The following is a 22268-nucleotide window of genomic DNA, read 5'->3' on the forward strand; positions in this document are numbered from 1 at the left end:
GACTTTCGTCTTGTTTACATCAGGGTCCCCCATTTTAAATTCATCAGGACATATATGACATACATGACATACAGATAGACAGTACAGCTACATCTATACCTTTATGACATACCAGATGTGCAAATACAGTACTGTTTGTGATACAAAAAGAGTCCAGAAAAGAGAGTATATACATTTGACGTAAAAACTGTACATTGGAGGAGGTTGGGTAGGTGGGGGGGGGGGGGCTGTACATTGGAGGTCGTTGGGTGGGTGGGGATGGGGTGGGGGGAGTGCGTCATTTGCATATATAAACATAAAATTCAGAAAACTTGCAATATAATTTTTCTTAGTTTATATGTACATAACAAACTGGGAAAGTTTCATAGTGATATCTATTCAAATATCTTTTTTGCCTATATTAGCGGGTACTACACTGTTACTACACTGTTTGTAGCCTGTGTGTAGTTCTGTTCAGTTCAATAACATTATTATTATTATTATTATTATTATTATTATTATTATTATTATTATTATTATTATTATTATTATTATTATTATTATTATTATTATTATTATTCAGTTATCAGGCATGTGTTTAGGTTGTCTATTACTAATGGTTTGATTAGGTATTGTGTTTGTAAATAGCTGTTTCAAAACAGCTTACACACTTGGGTATAAATGTACCATTTCCATAGCACCTACAGACACCATACTTTCCACATTACTTTCTATATATACCCTGCATCTTTGTCCAGAGGGGTTTGTTGATATATCATTCATAGCCTGATTTATAGTACATTTAGACCAAAAAACCTGGCGAAATTTGATTTGTTTATGACTGTAGACAGCATTTCCTGATTTATGGGATGATAAAAAGACATATCCACAATCCCCTCTGGACAAAGTTCACTGTGTTATGTGTCAACATAATGAATTTTCTTTTTTTATCTGACATCATCCAATGTTGGTATTTATACCCAAACGTCATATGCAAATTAGTGCATATTTAATTAGGTAATGCCTATTTTGCATATATAAACATAAGATCTCAGAAAACTTAGTTAACTGGGAAAGTTTCATAGTGATATCTATTCAAATATCCTTTTTCCCTATTACTCAAACAGAGTAATCAGATGGCCACATTTCCATTCAATTTGGTCCGCAAACACTCCACCAGCCCAATATGAGCATGCAGGGTACTCTAATAATGGGACCCTGTATAATGACAAGCCCCTAGTACACTAAAAACATGTTTCCCTTACTAGTTGTTGCTGAGAGAGAAAGATAGAGATGAGTCAAAGCTGCCACCATGACAACAGACTAAGGCTGCTCCTGAATTATGTCTTTGTCATCAAAGCAGAGAGCTGTGTTACATTAACAGAAGCAGGCATGCTGTGCATACAGGATTGTGTTTGTTTGTTGTGTGTGTGTGTGTGTGTGTGTGTGTGTGTGTGTGTGTGTGTGTGTGTGTGTGTGTGTGTGTGTGTGTGTGTGTGTGTGTGTGTGTGTGTGTGTGCGCATGTGCGTGTGTGTGTGTGTGTGTGTGTGTGTGTGTGTGTGTGTGTGTGTGTGTGTTTGTGTGTGTATACTGCTATTGCTGCAACAATGACATCCAGTGTTGTCTCGTTGAAGCCAACAGTAAACAATTTGGATGGTCTGTGTTGTCTGTAAACACCTGAAGGAGACCACTGGTCCAAAACATTCTTCAAACAGGAGAGGCTGTGAATGCTGAGTCAGCTATTGACTTGGCAAAGGTTCTATTTCTTATCGTGAAGTGAGTGCCACTGTGTTAAGCGATAGATTGACGTTTTTTCCAAGCCGTCTTGGAAATAATGGGCCGTAAAATAGCACAATGAATGGAAGCGGACATGACCGGTTAGCCTAAGCATTGTCCAACTAACACCTCTCCCGAAGGCTAAACGGTCATGTCCGCTTCCATTCATTGTGCTAAGCTAGGCTAACATGCAGCCAGATAGCTTTCTACTGAACGCACAGAGAGGAAACTGGTATCCATCTATCTTCTTGTCTCTCTCTCTGGAGAAGACGATAAGCTAATTTCCCAAAATGTTGGCGTGTTCCTTTAAATGCCTGATCAAATGGGTTCCAAACATAATAAACGGGTACCACCACACAAAAGAAAGCAATGTGTGGCGTGTAGTCACTGAGAAGGAAGTCTGCTTTTTACCTGGCTGTTTGCGTTTTAGTTTGCAGACGACCAGGTGGGATGCAGCTTAATCTCCGGATAGGAGAAGTTATACAGTAGTAGTGGGGGGAGGGGGGAGGGAATGGGGGATTGTGTTGTTTTTTGTTTTTCTTTTCAGTTGACTCGCTCTGTTTTATTTTTGTTTTCACGCTCACGCTCGGTACTCAATGGAACCTTAACAAGTGAATATGTATCTATTATAGTTTTCTACTCCAAACGAATTACATTCAATCAGACTGCATCCTTTTTAGATTATGGCTAATTTGAATATCCTGATCTGGAATACAGGGGGTCTCAATATACCACATAAACGCACAAGTGTACTAACGTGGCTAAAAAGGAAGCAAGTGGATCTGGCTTTACTGAGCGAAACGCATCTTTTATTGGCGGATAACGCAAAATTGGCAAATACATTTTATCATAACATAAGTTCTTCTTCTTTTAGCACCAAGGCCCGAGGGGTAGCCATAATAGCGAAGAAATTTTTTAATATTAACTGTTAGATGTGTGGTCTGATGCAAATGGTCGAATCACTATTGCTAAAATAGAATGCTCTAACCGAAAGATTTCGCTGATTTCTGTATACGCCCCTAATTTGTATGACGCTAACTTTTATGCTGTACTAACTTCCGCTATGTTGAAACTACCTGATTACTCTTTAATAGTAGGAGCTGATTTTAATGCAGTTTGGGATCCATCGATTGATAGATCCAATCACGCGGAAAACTCTGATCAGAAGCAAGCTACCACAGCCCTACAGGCCTGGTCTAAGGACACAGGGGTAATTGATATGTGGCGTTCGCTCAACCCATCCGCGAGGGATTATTCCTTCTTCTCGTCGAGACATAAGACCTCTTCCAGAATTGATTATGTTTTTTCTTCCCCACATCTCTTTGATAGCTTTGATGTTGACTTATTGCCCATAGCACTTTCAGACCACAAAGGTATCCTCCTCAAAGGTTCACTCAGTAAAATTACATCCTGTGCCCCTAGATGGCGTTTTAACTCAACACTTCTGAAAAACGGAGAGTTTAACTTGCAATTTAAAGAGAAGCTCACTGAATTCCTGCAGTTTAATGTTGGCTCTGTACAGGACCCCAGAATTCTATGGAATTCGGTTAAGGGTTTTATCAGAAGTAACACTACTCTCTTTGCATCCAATCTCTGCAAGGGACGTCTCTCCAAGCTGGAGGAACTGGAAAAGCTTCAAGCCATGTTGATCTCTTCCTTGCAGCACAACTACTCTAGTCGACTGGAGCTTCAAATTAAGGTAGTGAAAAAAGAGATTAACTCCATTTTAAGACAACAATCTGAATTTCAGATGCACAGAACAAGACAGCACTACTACTTTCACGGCTCCAGGCCTAGTCACCTACTAGCTATGAAGATACGTGTCAGTGAGCAATTTGCGGATATTCCTTCCATTAAGAACCAACAGGGGGAGGTAACCACCAACCCCAAAAAGATTAATGATACATTTCGCTCTTTTTATTCCAACTTGTACAAGTCAGAGGTAGTCTTTGATCATACCAAGCTGGAGGATTTTCTTGATCAAATCAACCTACCACAGATCTCAGAAGATAGTGCTAGGTTGTTAGCCGCACTAATCATGCTGGTTGAACTTAGAGAGGCGATTGCGAATATGCAACGGGGCAAGGCTCCCGGATGGGACGGCATTCCACCGGAACTCTATCTTGCATTTTGGGATGTACTCGGTCCCTTATTACTCTCAATGATTTTACACTCAATCAAAGAGGGCAATTTTTCTAGAGATGTCAATATGGCGCTTATATCTGTTTTACTTAAGAAGGATAAGGACCCCACCGAATGTGGCAGCTACAGGCCCCTAAGTCTCCTCGGAGCCGATCTTAAGCTGTATGCCAAGGTTCTAGCCACCGACTTCAAAAGCACATGACATCTCTAGTTCACCCTGATCAGACCAGCTTCATAAGAGGCCGCCTGGTTACTGACAACATCAGACGGTTACTGCACGTGATTAATGCCAGCAAGGATATTGCAATCCCTACAGCGGTCATGTCCTTGGACGCAATGAAGGCATTTGACAGATTGGAGTGGTCTTATTTATGGGAAGTTCTCAGAAGGATGGGGTTGGGTGAGGGCTTCATTCATATGATCAAAGTTCTATACACTGGGCCTTCGGCCATGATCTTAACGGGAAAGTTATGTTCACCACTCTTCTCTGTCTCGCGCTCTTCTAGACAGGGTTGTCCTCTTAGTCCCGGACTCTTCGCTTTATCCCTCGAACCTCTGGCTCAATACATAAGACAATCCCAAATTATATCTCCTATTTCAATTCAGGGCACACATCACCATATTAGCTTATACGCAGATGATGTACTCCTGTTTATGCAGAATAACTTCCGCTGATGAGGTCTCTCTACCTCATCTGCTCGGCGTGATAGATGAATTTGGCAGCCTGTCCGGCTTTAAGATCAACTGGCCAAAATCTGCCTTTCTTCCACTTAATGAGCCTGCGAAGGCTACCATCCTACCGGCAAACATACTTATGGTGGAGCACTTTAAATGTCTCGGGATTGAAATATTCCCCACTATTAGCCAGACGGTAAGGTATAATTACTCCAGCTTGGGTGACAGGATTACGAATGACTTTAACAGATGGTCCAAATTAAAAAATGCATTACAGGCCCGTGCGTCAATAATTAAAATGAATATTTTACCCAGAATTAACTTTATCAGCTCCATGCTCCCATTACCTCCTCCTGCTGGTTACTGGCAGAAATTGCACTCTGCCTCATATAAATTTATTTGGAACAATAAACGCCCGCGCTTGAAGAGATCAACTGCCCAAAGGAGCAAACTCGATGGGGGCTTAGCATTTCCAGACTTTAAATATTATTTTCAAGCTTTCTCTCTAGACCTTTCATCACTTGGTTTGACGCTCAAGCAGCTGTATCTTGGCGACCATTGGAGGAGAAGTTGGTGTCCCCACATAGACTTCAGGATATTGTGTATATCAATTAAACAATGTAAAATACGATTTGGCCCTCTTATCACACATGTGATCCAGACTTGGCGTGACACTCACATTTACATTTACAATTAGTCATTTAGCTGACGCTTTTATCCAAAGCGACTTACAAGTTCTGTACGACAAGACAGCAAGAAGGGTACAGCTCTATCAGCTGAGTAACAATGTTCATCAAGTGTTGCGTGTTACAGTGTAGGTTAGTTTATTAGGACAAGTGCATGACAGTAAGGTTAGTCAGGGTTAGATTTTTTTTTTTTTCTTTTTTTATTATCATTTCAGATAATGGTTGAAGAAGTGAGTCTTTAGTCGACGGCGAAAGATTGGACGGGATTCGGCTGTCCTAACTGGGATGGGTAGTTCATTCCACCATTGTGGGGCAAGGACTGAGAATAGGCGGCTTCTCTTTGATGACCCTCCGGGAGCTTGGATAGGAGTAGGTCTGAGGCGGCCAGAAGATGCAGAGCGTAGGGGTCTTGAGGGTGTGTAGTTAGAGACCATTGACCGGAGGTAGGCGGGAGTACAAAGGGGGTACAAAACGCCATCAATGGCACACGCATTCCCCTCTATTTAATAACAATCTTCTCCTTATTGGACAACAACCTATTAGATACCCTAGATGGGAAAAGAAAGGCATACACACATTGGGGGATATCTTCGATAACTCTGGTCTCCGCTCTTTTCAGGATATATCCAACGGATATGATCTCCCCGGAACCTCCTTTTTCTTTTATTTACAAATAAGAGCAGCTCTGAAGGCTCATGGCGTGCCATGGGACGCTCCACTAGTGCATCACCGCTTTCACAAATTATTTTATGACAAAGAGACATCGAGAGGCTTTGTTTCTGACTTTTATCGCCATTTACTCATGTCCTCGTATAAAGACCTTCCCCTGGATACGATTTGGAGAAAGGATGTCCCGGAGTTGGATGTAGATTTTGATTGGGATGCAGTCTGGGAAAATGTTCAGTTATCCTCACACAACCCAGATCACCAACAGATTCACCTACATTTTATTCACAGGACTTATTTAACCCCTAGACCAGGGGTGGCCAACCAGTCAGAAACTAAGAGCCACAAAAATTACTGTGGTACCACAAAGAGCCACACCATATACCAGCGTTTCTCAACCTTTTTTTTCAGTCACGGCATCCTTCATGTGTTTATAGGTCTCACCCTCTGGCCTCTGAAGTTGCTAATGTCTTTTTTATTTAGGCCTCACAGGGTTAAAAGTACCCTGTGAGACCCACGGTTGCAAAATTACAAAATCACTTTTAGCCATTTTAGCCACTTTTAGTTTATTGTTCAGCCTCACAATGCTATTTGATAGTAAATGTGTTTATATGTCCCACCCTCTGGCCTCTGAAGTTGCTAATGTCTTTTTAATTTGGGCCTCACAGGGTTAACCTCTTAAGCCTGAGATATACAGTAAAGGTGTATATTTTCAGCATTATGTTTGTTTACCAATTATTTTAACTGTTATTAGTGAAATATAAGATTATAGAAATCTCAGGGCATTGAGTCGGAAACCGGCGCATATTGACAGGAGGAAGTGGCACATCCAAAAGTGAGTGTAGTCATTTGAATGAAGAGACTCAGGGCTTTCAAATTTCGAAAAACTACCCTACCCAGCTCACACCAGCCCCTGTCAATCATCTGACTTCTGGATTTACTTTTTTATTTCTCTTATTTTTTGGGATTATCTCCCACAAACCTGAACATTATTGCCATAAAACAGAACGCAGTTAGTTTCTCTACCTTTCTGTGAATGTCTTGCAAAAAACTGTGTTGCAATATGATGAAAAATGGTGGAGAAATTTACATTATAAAAAAGATGGCAGAATTCAGTACTGTATCTACAAAACCTTCTGTTTAATCATCTTCCCTTTATTCATTTGCTTAGATTGTTCAGGTCTGGTAAATTTTAGCATGGTGTTATTCACAGTCAAAGATAATTTTTTTTAAATAGAATTGATATTCTTTGGTTCATTACAATTTACTCAAGCCTAGTAACAGACACACTATTTCTGACACTGATCCATATATGTCCCTAGATTCAGATACCAAGAACATGCAAATGGACCATTTAAAAAAAATTGTAAATGTTTATTCTACGTCCTTATGGAATGAGTGACAAAGAAAATTTAAATTAAAATAAAAAGGGAAAAAAAAAAAAAAAATTATGGATGGAAGAGCCGCACATTGACGGGCAAAGAGCCGCATGCGGCTCGCGAACCGCGGGTTGGCCACCCCTGCCCTAGACAATTGAATTCAATGGGTCTCAGACCTGACTCTTTATGTACCACAGGTACATTTATGCATATGTACTGGGAATGCCCCCCTTTTGTGAGTTTTTGGGAAAATGTTACATATCAGCTCTCGAACATTTTCTCTTTAACCATACCTGTATCTGTTATTGAATGATCTCTCTCAATTACCGACCTCTATACAGGTGAAAAGACTCATTTTGGCCGGCCTCACAGCCGCAAAAAAATTGATTGCCTCACGTTGGTTTCACCCAGATAAACTCTGCCCGAAGGTATGGTTTCTCACCTACCTTGATGTGATCTATTTGGAGATATCCACGGCACGTGTTGTAGGGGTTAAGGAATCTAATATCGCAATTTGGTTGGCTGCAGTGGCAAAGTTAACACTTTGAGCGCCACTCAAGGCTAATCTCGGGTTTACGATAGTGACGTTAAAAGCCACGTCACGGCTTTTCTCTGAATTTTTTATTTTAATTTTTTTTAGCGATCTGAAATCATATTGCATCACCCGAGCCTACCGTTGGAAATCCAGGGGCCGCCGGCGATCAGATGGTAAATCACCCTTTTGGAATGGACTCAATGAAAATGGATGGGGGGAAAAAAATATTATAGTCCACATTTTCCAGTCCACTGATGCAGCCGGAGTTACCAGAGTTCATTCTGGAGCCTCTGAGCCGCAGCAAGCATGGTTTATACGGTACACACGTTGGATCAATATACTTATCGATTTTTTCAAATGGTGATCAGGAATTGGAATATACCATTTGGATACCATCTGATGTCAGGTAAGGAATCTATGTTATCAGTGTTAGGATAATCAGACTCGTTTTCACAGAGATATAAGCTATTTTGTGATATGTGCTCTAGCTGTTTCACTGTAAAATCCATGAGGAAATGAAAGCAAATATTATCAGCGCGCGGCTCAAACGTGCGTGCGTGCACATATACTATTGATCATCTAGCGTTTATTTGAAAACGATTCATAAATAGGCCGACAAATATCAACGTTATGGAATATTCCAGTAAAAGGCGATTATCATAGAATAGGTTGTTTTTCACCTGAAAACGGGTGCTTTTCAAAATGCTCTCAAACGGAAATGAAGCGATAAAAAAACAATCTGCCTTGACAACACTGACTGGAAAATGATTCTTTGATAAGCGACGGGCAGATTAGACACATAGCCATAATTTAAAACATAGATTAGGTGATATTAACGTTAACATTGACGCAGATGGTGGCATTCAAGGGACTAAATGTGTGAGGTTTTTGTCCGTTGCTCACCTACTCGCTCTGTTCCTTTAAGCCTACTCGCTCTGTTCCTTTAGTTTTCTGTTAATCAATTGCATTCCACTATTCACACGCTTCTTCCCGTAGACGCCTTTTGATTGGTGCTCTCCCAACCTCACGCTTGTCAATCTCATCCCGCAGCTGTCACAGCTTGTCAATTAAGCATTCCTCTGATTATATATACCCCGTTTCCCCATTCAAGTTTTGTTGGATCGTTTTGATATTTCATTAGCATTCGCCGTTCCTTCCTTGCCTGCTGTTTTTCCCTGTGCTTTGCCTCCAGGATATTCAAGAAGTATTCCGCTTGGACAACCAGTTCCCCGTGGCGACGCGCTCGCCCCTTTTGATCCTACTCTCTTTACGCACAGCGCCTGGGTGAGTTTTTATGACTGTCTTTGCTCCTATTCGTTTTTCGTGTGTTTAAAGACACTGAAGATATCCTGCTTTTTATCAGACTGTCACTCACCCAGTGTCAGCTTTTTTGGATTGTTCATTGGGATAATATTTGGCCTTAACATCGCTCTCTGTGTGTATTCACACCGAAGATATTATCACTTGGAATTGTATTGGGACTTCGCTCACTGCGTGTATTCACACCGAAGATATTGTCACTTGGAGAATTATTGGGACTTCGCTCACAGTGTTTATTTGCACCGAAGATTCAATCACGTGGATTTGTGTTTGGGACGTTACTCACAGTGTGTATATACACCGAAGATTCAGTCACTTGGATTACTCTGCTTTTGGGACAAGTCACTTCTCCTGTCACCTGCTCTGTTCCCAACTGTACTCTGAGCTAACCCGCTCCCTCTCTCCCTCTCGGTCCCGTTTACCACCTCGGAGATCTGCCGAGAGAAATCTGCAGAGCGGCTCTGACGTCACCGTCTGCTTCCCCAGACGAACCATCCCGGGAGAAGCTGCAGAGCAGCAACATTCATCTATGCTTGTATCCCAGTCTTTGTTTGTTCTCTACCAAGTGTATGCTGTTTATTTAGTGTAAATAAACAAGCCCTTGTTTTTGGCAACTCTGAATCAACTCTCTTGTGTCGTTGCGTTTGGGGTCGGTGTCAAACCATAACATTACGATCCAACCAAAATGACAACCCCAGCCGACACAGAGAGAGTCAGAACAGCACTAGCTAATCAGATCGAGTTGACCAAGGATCACAGTCACCAACTAGAGAGGGCTGCGGCTGCGGTGCATGATCTCAGGGAACAGGTCCTGCCTATTCAAGGGTCCTTGGCCGCTCTGGCTGGACAACAGTCAAGTATACTCGGTCAGCTTCACACGCTGAGCGACACCGTTAACGCTTTAATTCCCTCACTTCCTTCAGGAGCATTCCCCGCAGCCCCAGCAGTTCCCACGCTTCCCGATCCCGCACCTCGGGAACCCCGTCTCTCCGTCCCACGGCTGTTCGACGGCAATCCCGAGGAGTGTGCCACATTCATCATGCAATGTGAGTTGGTTTTCCGTCATCAACCCAGTCGATTCACTTCTAGAGGAGCCCAAGTGGCCTATATGACAAACTTGCTTTCAGGCCGGGCTGCCCAGTGGGTCACTTCCTCCTGGGCAATGGATGCAGATTTTTGTTTCTCCTATCCAGACTTCGTGGCTGAGCTCCGCAGGGTGTTCCACCATCCAGCCCGTGGTCTGGACCCTGGAGCCCGGTTGGGTACCTTCCGACAGGGGAGCGGCGGGGTAACTGACTACGTCCTGGAGTTTCGACTGGCGGCGGTGGAGAGTGGATGGAACGACCCTGCACTTCGCCTAACCTTCTTGAGGGGGCTCAGTGACGCAGTCAGGGACCAGCTCGCTACCCGGGAGGAGCCTGACTCCCTCGAGGACCTGTTTAGCCTCGCCATCCGCATCGACGGACGCCTCCAGGAGAGAAGGCGTGAGAGGACCCGACTGTCACCTCCTGAGGGACCCCGGACCCCCTGTACTCATGACGTTACTGCTGGTCGCCCTGCCCTCAACACGACTGGTGGTAGCGTACCCTCCCGTTCGGTTCGCGAGGAGGAACCCATGCAGCTGGGACGCTCTCATCTGAGCCAGGCTGAACGTGAGGCGAGGTTCAGGTCCGGTCTCTGCCTCTACTGCGGAAGGGAGGGACACCGAATCGCCAACTGCCCCACCCGGCCAAAAGACCAGGCTCGCCGAGACCCCGGGAAATCCTGGTGAGCCGTTTTTCCCATTCCCAGAGCCGCGCACCACCTGGCCATCTGATGAGCGTCACCCTGGCCTGGGCGGACCAACGAGCCACGGTGGAGGCACTCATCGACTCTGGGGCAGACGAGAATTTCCTCGACTTCGAGTTTGCTACCCGAGCCAACATTCCACTTGAGGACCTTGTGAGGCCTTTGGAGATCTTTGCATTGGACCAACACCGCCTGGCCGACATCTCTCAACGCACCTGCCCAGTCGTGCTGACCATCGCTGGGAACCACGTTGAGAGAATCCAGTTCCTTATCACCCGATCCCCTCTGGTCCCGGTGGTCCTGGGTAGGCCCTGGCTCGCGCTGCACGAGCCCCACATCGCCTGGTCCTCCGGTACCATCAAGGGCTGGAGCTCCTCCTGTCACGCCCTGTGTCTGCAGGCGGCGTCCTGTCCCCCGCCCCGGAGGCCCGCTGGTGAGTCGCCTCCGGACTCTTCATCCATACCTCCCGAGTACCACGACCTCTTGGAGGTTTTTAGTAAGTCCAGGGCTCAGGCCCTTCCACCCCATCGCCCTTACGACTGCGCCATCGACCTCCGCCAAGGGGCTCCCCTTCCCGGCAGCCGCCTTTACAGTCTGACCGTTCCGGAGAAGAAGGCGATGGATCAGTACATCTCTGAGTCCTTGGAAGCAGGACTCATTCGGCCTTCCTCCTCCCCGGTGGCGGCCGGTTTCTTCTTTGTTGGGAAGAAGGACGGGGACCTTCGACCCTGCATCGACTATCGCCAGCTCAACGAGATCACCATCAAGAACAAGTACCCTCTTCCTCTCATGAACTCCACCTTCGAGCCACTCACCCAGGCTACCGTCTTTACCAAGCTGGACCTCCGGAGTGCCTACCATCTTGTCCGTATCCGTGAGGGCGATGAATGGAAGACCGCCTTCAAGACCCCCAGGGGCCACTACGAGTACCTGGTGATGCCGTTCGGCCTCACCAACGCCCCGGCGGTATTCCAGGCACTCATGAACGACGTCCTTCGTGACATGCTGGAGGTGTTCGTGGTGGTGTACCTGGACGACATCCTCATCTTCTCCAGGACCCTCGAGGAGCACATCCAGCATGTCCGCCGTGTGCTGGAGCGCCTCCTCCACAATCGGCTCTTCGTCAAGGCGGAGAAGTGCCGTTTCCACTCCGACTCCGTCGACTACCTGGGCTTCATCGTTGAGAAGGGCTTGACCCGAGCGGATCCTCGCAAGATCCAAGCTGTGGAGGATTGGCCTGAACCCACCACTCGGAAGGAGTTACAGAGTTTCCTCGGGTTCGCCAACTTCTACCGAAGGTTCATCCGGAACTACAGTCAGGTGGCGGAGCCACTTACCAGACTGACCTCTCCCGCTCTGCCGTTCGACTGGTCCCCAGCGGCATGTGCTGCGTTCCGCTCCCTCAAGAAGAGGTTCACTTCCGCCCCTATCTTGCTCCACCCTGACCCCAAGAGACAGTTCATTGTAGAGGTGGACGCCTCGGATACTGGACTGGGGGCTGTCTTATCCCAGCGTTCGCCTACGGACCAGAAGGTACATCCTTGCGCCTTCTACTCGCGTTGGTTCCTCCCTGCCGAGAGGAACTACGACACCGGCAATCGGGAGCTGCTGGCGGTCGTGGCTGCGTTGGAGGAGTGGCGTCATTGGCTTGAGGGGGCCGAGGAGCCTTTTACCATCTGGACGGACCACAAGAACCTGACGTTCATCCGCGCTTCCAAGCGCCTCAACGGTCGGCAGGCGAGATGGGCCAGTTTCCTCAGTCGGTTCGACTTCTCGCTGACTTTCCGTCCTGGTTCCCGCAACACGAAGGCCGACTCCCTGTCCCGGTTACACTCCAAGGGGGCTCCACCCTCTGAGGACCCAACTCCCATCCTCCCGGAGGCCAGGGTGGTTGGAGCCATCACCTTGGGCATCGAGGGGGTGGTTAGACGTGCCCTACGCTTCCAGCGTGCTCCAAGCAACGTTCCGATTCATCGTCTCTTCGTCCCCGACTCTGTCCGGTCCCGGGTGCTGCTATGGGGCCATACCAGCCGGTTCGCCTGCCACCCGGGCGTCCATCGCACGTTCTCCTTCCTGGCTCGTCGTTTCTGGTGGCCCACCATGCGGTACGACGTCAAGGAGTTCGTATTGGCCTGCGCGGTCTGTGCCCGCAGCAAGGCCTCGCACCAGGCACCCTCCGGGCTTTTACAGCCACTTCCCGTTCCTAGCCGTCCTTGGTCACATGTGGCGCTAGACTTCGTCACAGGTCTTCCCTCCTCCCAGGGGAACACTTGCCTTCTGACCGTGGTGGATCGATTCAGCAAGGGGGTTCACCTCGTGGCCCTTTCCAAGCTTCCCTCGGCGGCCGAGACGGCGGACCTCCTGACTCACCACGTGTTCCGCCTTCATGGTTTTCCCCAGGACATCGTCTCTGACCGGGGGCCCCAGTTCACCTCCCAGGTATGGCGGGCTTTTTGCAAGGGATTGGGGGCGACGGTCAGTCTTTCCTCTGGTTATCATCCCCAGACTAACGGACAAACGGAGAGGATGAACCAGAGCGTGGAGTCTGCTCTTCGGTGTGTGGCAGCCGAGAGACCAGGTTCCTGGAGCCGTTTCCTTCCCTGGGTTGAGTACTCCATCAATTCCATGGTCAGTTCCGCCACCGGCCTCTCACCATTTGAAGTTTCCCTGGGCTACCAACCCCCTCTTTTCCCCGCACAGGAGACGGAAGTGGCAGTTCCCTCCGTGCAGGTCCACCTCGACCGCTGCCGACGGGTCTGGGAGATCACCAGGACCGCGCTGCTCCGGACATCTGAGCGCGCCTGTCGTGGGGCCGACCGGCGCCGGGTTCCTGCGCCGATTTACCACCCTGGGCAGAGGGTGTGGCTCTCCGCGAAGGACCTCCCGCTTCGGTCCTCGGCCAAGAAGCTTAACCCCCGTTTCGTCGGACCTTTCGAGGTCCTGAAGGTACTCAGTCCGGCGGCCCTGCGTCTGAAACTTCCTGCGTCCATGCACATTCACCCCGTTTTCCATGTCTCCCGGGTTAAGCCCGTCTCCCTCAGTCCCCTGATGCCTCCAGCTCCTGATCCTCCGCCTCCCGAGATGGTCGATGGTCACCCCCAGTGGCAGGTCCGCCGGTTGATGGGCGTTCGACGGCGGGGTCGGGGGTTCCAGTACCTGGTGGACTGGGAGGGTTACGGCCCTGAAGAGCGGAGCTGGGTCTCCCGACAGCTCATCGTGGATCCCGGCTTGATCACTGACTTCCATCGTGCCCATCCTGACGAGCCGGGTCGGCCTGGTCGCCGGGTGGCTCCCGTGGAGGGGGGGATACTGTGAGGTTTTTGTCCGTTGCTCACCTACTCGCTCTGTTCCTTTAAGCCTACTCGCTCTGTTCCTTTAGTTTTCTGTTAATCAATTGCATTCCCCTATTCACACGCTTCTTCCCGTAGACGCCTTTTGATTGGTGCTCCCCCAACCTCACGCTTGTCAATCTCATCCCGCAGCTGTCACAGCTTGTCAATTAAGCATTCCTCTGATTATATATACCCCGTTTCCCCATTCAAGTTTTGTTGGATCGTTTTGATATTTCATTAGCATTCGCCGTTCCTTCCTTGCCTGCTGTTTTTCCCTGTGCTTTGCCTCCAGGATATTCAAGAAGTATTCCGCTTGGACAACCAGTTCCCCGTGGCGACGCGCTCGCCCCTTTTGATCCTACTCTCTTTACGCACAGCGCCTGGGTGAGTTTTTATGACTGTCTTTGCTCCTATTCGTTTTTCGTGTGTTTAAAGACACTGAAGATATCCTGCTTTTTATCAGACTGTCACTCACCCAGTGTCAGCTTTTTTGGATTGTTCATTGGGATAATATTTGGCCTTAACATCGCTCTCTGTGTGTATTCACACCGAAGATATTATCACTTGGAATTGTATTGGGACTTCGCTCACTGTGTGTATTCACACCGAAGATATTGTCACTTGGAGAATTATTGGGACTTCGCTCACAGTGTTTATTTGCACCGAAGATTCAATCACGTGGATTTGTGTTTGGGACGTTACTCACAGTGTGTATATACACCGAAGATTCAGTCACTTGGATTACTCTGTTTTTGGGACAAGTCACTTCTCCTGTCACCTGCTCTGTTCCCAACTGTACTCTGAGCTAACCCGCTCCCTCTCTCCCTCTCGGTCCCGTTTACCACCTCGGAGATCTGCCGAGAGAAATCTGCAGAACGGCTCTGACGTCACCGTCTGCCTCCCCAGACGAACCATCCCGGGAGAAGCTGCAGAGCAGCAACATTCATCTATGCTTGTATCCCAGTCTTTGTTTGTTCTCTACCAAGTTTATGCTGTTTATTTAGTGTAAATAAACAAGCCCTTGTTTTTGGCAACTCTGAATCAACTCTCTTGTGTCGTTGCGTTTGGGGTCGGTGTCAAACCATAACAAAATGTGAATTAACCCACGGCACTCAAAGTGTTAAAAGAACGCATATAAGTTTGGGAATTTGTTTTGATTTGTTTTGATTTTTGTTTTTTTACTGAATAATGTATTGTGAGTGTGACTCATGTTGAGGTCCTTGGGTGAGCGGGGGGGGGGGGAGAGAGAACGAGCGAGTGTCCATGTAGGATAATCACTGTACAGTCTGTATCAGTTATTGTCTTGTCATGTGGTGTTAAGTTATTGTCTTGGGAAGTCTTTTTATGTATTATTATTGTATTGTTTGTGATATATGTTTTGTTTCATGTTGGGAAAAAAAATATAAATAAAAAATGTGACAAAAAAAAAAGCAATGAAGACATGTTTTGATTGACTCAGCTCTTGATACAAAGAGTAACAGACAACAGGTAAAAGTGGACTTTTAATTCTATTTGCTATTATTGTGGCTGTAAATGGTTTGTTTATGTGTGTACGTTGGAGTAAATCGACTATCTGGTTCAGGGGTGTAGCTACAGATTCTGGGCCCCATGAAAGAATGTATTTGTAGGCCCCCAGTGAATGCGAGCGCGCGTAAGCGCGCAAGCGGAAATTCTTTTGCCCATTTTTTTATTGATGAAAACGCATAATATGGTTTTTACCTATACATTCAGATCAGCAGTTCAGCACCTGCACTGTTGGTGGGTGAGCCTAGTAAAGGATGTCGCATTGCGTTCATCTTCAATGAATGGACCAATGCAATAGTCTACCAAAGCCCCCCCTCTCTCTCTATATATCTCACACACACACACACACACACACACACACACACACACACACACACACACACTTCAGAAACAAACATAGTATCAATGAGAGCATCAATAATACACCTGAGTGATGTCTAGTAAAAAAAAAAAAAAAAAAAAAAAAAAAAATTGGGCCCCCCCTCAGTGCTGGGCCCTTGGAATCATCCTAAGCTACCCCCCCCCCCCCCAGCTACGCCCCTGATCTGGTTTCTAAAAGCTTATTTTCCATCTTTCAATTGTGATTGATGAGGAAGGCAAGGCATGTGCATTCAGGTACCCAATGTTACCTTACACTTTATTTAGTTCTTGTCATTGTTTTCCAACAGGCATGTTTTTGACCAGATATGATCAGGCTCCACGTGGTGAAATGGGAAGTTGGGAGGGGATACATGCATGCAACCTGCCAAATTTCTATTTTATTATAAATGAATGAATCAATCATTTTCTTCCGGCACCTTTCTAAAAGCTATTTTTTTTTTTTAAATAATTTTCTTTTTATGGTTACTCTACATGATTATTCTACAAAATTGTATCTATAGCACCTTTTAATGCTGATATTTTGAATATATAATGAATTGATTGATTGAAAAGTTTATTAACAGATTGCAGAATGGGTACAGTACAGTACAGCTCAATACATACAATTGTTAAGGGGATGCAGACCAGAAAAAGACTTTCGTCTTGTTTACATCAGTTTACATTGTTTACACTGTACATTGGAATACTGACAAAGCCATACTTGGTAATTTACTGTACAACTGGGTTAGGACATTTGTAGGGGCCAGTTTCGAAATGCAGTCTCCCGTAGGTGTTCTTTGAGAGTGTTTTTGAAAGTGGGTAGTGATTCACATTCCTTTACAGCTTTGGGTAGGGTGTTCCACATTGATGTGGCATAATTGCGAAACGTGTTTAGTCCCTTGTTTGAGCCGAATCTGGGTTTAACATGATTTGTGGAGCTCCCTCTGGTGTTGTGATCGTGGTATTCACTGACCTTTGGGAAGTATTTTGACATGTACATGGGTACCTTGGTCATGTAGTGTATCTTGTAGACCAGGCCCATTGCAAGTTGCTGTACTCTGTCGTCTACTCTAAGCCATCCTAGGTTGTCAAAGTGGGCAGGGGTGAGGTGGGTTCTAGGAGTCAGGTCAAGCAGTAGTCTGACTAGTTTGTTTTGAGATGTTTGTAATTTGGTTTTTAGTGCCTTTGAGGTGCTTTGGTACCATGAGGTGCAAGCATGGCCGTAGTACCCTTGAATGAGTGCTCCTGCCAGAGTCTTCAGGGTATTCTTGTTTACCAGAGAGGAGATCTGGTACAAGAATCGAGTTCGTTGGTTGACTTTTTTTATTACATTAGATGCCATTTTGTCACAGGAAAGATTAGCCTCTAGGATGGAACCCAGGTAGGTAATTTCATCTTTCCTTGTGACAATATTGTCACCCACTGTAAATGAGAATCCGTCGGTCTTGCTGAGTTTGTTATTTGAACCGAAGAGAATAGACTCTGTTTTGCCCATGTGTAATGATAGTTTGTTGTCGGCGAGCCATATGCAGATTTTGCCTAGTTCCGAGCTGAGGGTTTTTTCAACCTGTAACTTGTTCTTATCAGAGACCAGCAGGGCTGAGTCGTCCGCAAACAGGAACAAGTTGCAGTCACAAGCTGACGACATGTCATTTGCATAAATTAGGAACAGAATATCTCTTTCATGTTGGGAATCATTCCGATAGAAATTATGACATTATTACAATGTATTTATTTTGATAGTGGATATCTCACTTTGAAATGAAAGCGTTTGACTTATTAATCTTTATGGAACAAAAACAATTTGATTCAGGTACCATAGTAGCATAAAGTTAAAACAACACCAACAAGACCAGATAGACCTACATGAAGGAGGCTTCGATACACACCAATCCTTGACCTAGAATGCAGATCGTTCCCAGTGGCTCCCAGCCTCCTTCACTTCAGCAGGCCAATTACCCCATAGATCTACTGCAGTTTACTGCAGAATGTGAGCCGGGGGTTGCATGTGTTTATATCCTCACCTCACTTCAACTATTCTCTTGAGAGTTATGAAGAGTATGTTGATTAAAACACTGATGAGAGGTAATATTCTTGCCTCATTCAGCACACGCACACACACACACACACACACACACACAGACACACACACACACACGCACACACTAGTTGTTTTTTATAGTCTTTTGTTCTTTTTCATTGATATATTCGGCACATGAAAAAACTGTGAAAATAGTCACGTAAAGACAGCGACAGGCAGTGCAGCACTGCAACACACCACCATGAATTACACAGAGCGTGAAAATAGGTTAAAAACCTGCCACAAATAATATAGTACAAATCATCATGAAGTGAAAAACGAGAGTGAGTCAAAAGGAATTCACACAGGCACAGTTTCTCATGCTTATTAGTCATGCAGGAGAGCACCGCTCTGCAGTATAACCTTGAGAGACACATTGCCAAGTCATCTTTCAGCCTGTCATATATCCATTAAAGCTTGTTGTGTGTGACAAATTATGCCGTGTCATGACTCATGACCATACCCAGTATTGGCTGAGACCTCTGACTATAATTTCCTAGATGGCCTCCATCAAAGAGAATGACAATAAGTGAAATGGGATGGAGAGGTCAGCAAATCGTACAGGATTACATTAAGCAGTAAGCATGGAGGACTAGTGTACTGTCCATTGTAAAGGACATGCATTAAGAGTAGACATGTGTCAAAAAGATGCTGCACACACACACACACACACACACACACACACTCTTACTCTGTCTCAGGAGCGTGTTCCATTATAGAATGGCATGCAAATTTCTTGATTCTGATTGGCTGAAACAGTCAAGTTAGACGTGGTTATTTCTCATAACACACGCTCGTGATCCCAGAACCCGCCCACAACCGAATTACAATCACTCCGACAGTTAGAGTTTTTAGAAATGAAACCAAGTTGGCGGACAATAATCTTTACAAATGGATGTGTTGATAGCGTCATAACGACTCATTCAAAAACTATTCTGTCATGTGGAATGTGTTCGTTTCTTACACAATGTTGGATTATGTAATTGGTTGGTCATGACTCATTGTGGAACAAAATATAAATCGCGGGAAGTCTGTTGTTAGATGCCATTTGTCAAAAGGACACTCATTTCACTGTTAATAAAATGTTCAAGCAATCAATCAATCAATCCAATAACGTGCGGCATGCTTTGAAGCAGCTCGAAGGTGCATGCCATCTAAGAATGAAGTGAGCGTGTGTTATTGGAATGATTGATTGATTGATTGAAAATTGTATTAATGTCCGCCTTGTGTCGAACTGGTTATGCTTAGGCCCTCTTTCGAAGTCGGTTATGCTTAGAGTTTATCTTTAGAGCAGGGCGATAGACCACCAGCCCTGATTCCAAACTCTAAGCATAACCGACTTCGAAAGAGGGCGACTTTGAAAGAGGGCCTAAGCATAACCAGTTCGAAACAAGGCGGACATTAATACAATTTTCAATCAATCAATCAATCAATCAATCCAATAACACATGCTCACTTAAAACAGCGCACCTCCGAACTGCTTCTATAGAAAGTATGTTAAAAAAAATCTCTTCTTTTCTGCGGATGGTTTTGTGAATAAATCTCCATTATGCTTCAATTAATGTGTGTTTATAGGGCGGCTAAGTGGTGCAGTGGGCAAGGTGCTCACCACTAATACTGGAGACTGGGCTCGAACAGGTAAGCCTCCCTGTTCGAGCCCAGCACTCCACATTGCTTTCAGTTTAGCTGGTCGTCCGCACTAATACACATTGGCCGTATTAGGGGGAGGGAAACTGATGGGTGGGGATCGGGCGTTGTGGACAGCGACTCCTACAGGTCGGTTGGTGCGCCTGCGCAGTAGAATCAGGAAGCGACGGGGGCGAGGCCCCTCCAAAGCCCAGACCCCTGACGCTGATAGATCGAGCCGCGCAGGTGAAAAGATGCGACTGCTGTTACCTCGAGTATCGGAGGGGACTCGTGCTATGTATGACTTAGTCCACATTGCAGCCGGCTTGTGGGAGGCATGAAACAGCGTTCAAAGACAGGGGAGGATTGAATTGGATGATACGAAAATTGGGATGGGAGAAAAATAGAAAATGGGAGAAAAAGTGGATAAAAAAAGATTATGTGTGTTTATTGTATAGCAATAAGGTTGGATGAATTCGGCAATTGTATAAAGATGTAAGCACTGTCTATCTGTAAAACAATTTTCAATCAATCAATCAATCATTCCAATAACACACGCTTACTTCATTCTTAGATGGAATGCCTTGAAACAGCGCTGCTTCTACACACGGAGGCAACGTATTTTTTTTTTAACTACTTTTTCTGCGGATGGTTTTGTCAATAAATCTTCAATTAATGTGTGTTTATTGTATAGCAATAAGGTTGGATGAATGCGCCAATTGTATAAAAGCCTCGGGCCTAACGACCACCCCTAGGCATGCTCTAATTCTAATAACGCACTCCTGCGTGTGATGTAATGCTTAATTAGATACAGGAGCATGTTGTCATCTATCTATCTATCTATCTATCTATCTATCTATCTATCTATCTATCTATCTATCTATCTATCTATCTATCTATCTATCTATCTATCTATCTATCTATCTATCTATCTATCTATCTATCTATCTATCTATCTATCTATCTATCTATCTATCTATCTATCTATCTATCTATCTATCTATCTATTCTCTTTATGTCTCGCTCACAAAGACATACACACACACACACACACATACATACATATATACATACATACATACATACATACATACATACATACATACATACATACATACATACATACATACATACATACATACATACATACATACATACATACATACATACATACATACATACATACATACATACATACATCATACATACATACATCATACATACATACATACATACATACATACATACATACATACATACATACATACATACATACATACATACATACATACATACATACATACACACACACACACACACACACACACACACACACACACACACACACACACACACACACACACACACACACACATACACTTGCGGTGTGCCATCACTCAGGGCTTGTCCTCTCTGATGTAGCTCATACGTAAATGAAGTGACACCTAATTCACGCACAAGATTAATTGAAGATTATGGACCAGTGAGCTCCTTATCAAGCATTATATTAATTTACTAAATGGATTCAGAGTGAAAACCCATTTCCTATCATTTGCCAGCATTCATGTAGCTGAGAGGAGCTATGATTCATTCATAACTTGATGATGAAGAAAGATCTACATTGTACAGACACAGTCATATGTTTCAGGAATTGTTTTATTTTTTTACATAGGATAACATATGGAGATTCGGTGTGTGGATGTCATGGAAAAGGTGGGAGCTAGCATGGATGGGGGTGGTTCTAGGAAGCTGGAACTAACCTTCCCGAGGTGTCGTGGGCCTAACTTGATGAAACACCAGTGAAGGGAGGTGCCCACTTGATAACCCTGGTGATATGCTGGCTCTTGCTGCCTATCAGCTCAGCGTACCACTCTCTGGAGTGCCTTCCTGTCCTGTGCCGTGCTGTTTCCAAACCAGGCAGTGATGTTTCCAGTCAGAATGCTCTCTACACCCCTGGAGTAGAAGGAGTGGAGTATCTTCCCCAACTCTGAACTTCCTTAGCTGTCTCAGGTGATAGAGGCGCTGTTTAGCCTTTTTCACCACAGAATCTATGTGTGTAGAGTAGACCATGTCAGGTCCTCTGAGATGTGGACTCCCAGGTACTTGAAACTGCTCACCCTGTCCACGATAGCCCCGTTTATCCACAACGGCGTGTGTGGCCCTGGCTGTATTCTCCTAAAATCCATGATCAGCTCTTTGGTTTTACCAATGTTCAGGAGTAGGCTGTTGTCCCGGCACCAGCGTGCCAGTTCATCAACCATCAATCAGCCCCACCAGCCACCACCACCGTGTTGCCATTCCTATTGAATTAAAGATCACGAAATAAATCATCTGAGCGTTTTATGTTCCAGCTTTCTACTCTTTTAACGACAGACTTTGAACACAGAGAACCGTTATCA

The sequence above is a fragment of the Notolepis coatsorum genome (assembly GCF_963971535.1).
Source record: "Notolepis coatsorum genome assembly, chromosome: 6".
Classification (NCBI taxonomy): Eukaryota; Metazoa; Chordata; class Actinopteri; order Aulopiformes; family Paralepididae; genus Notolepis; species Notolepis coatsorum.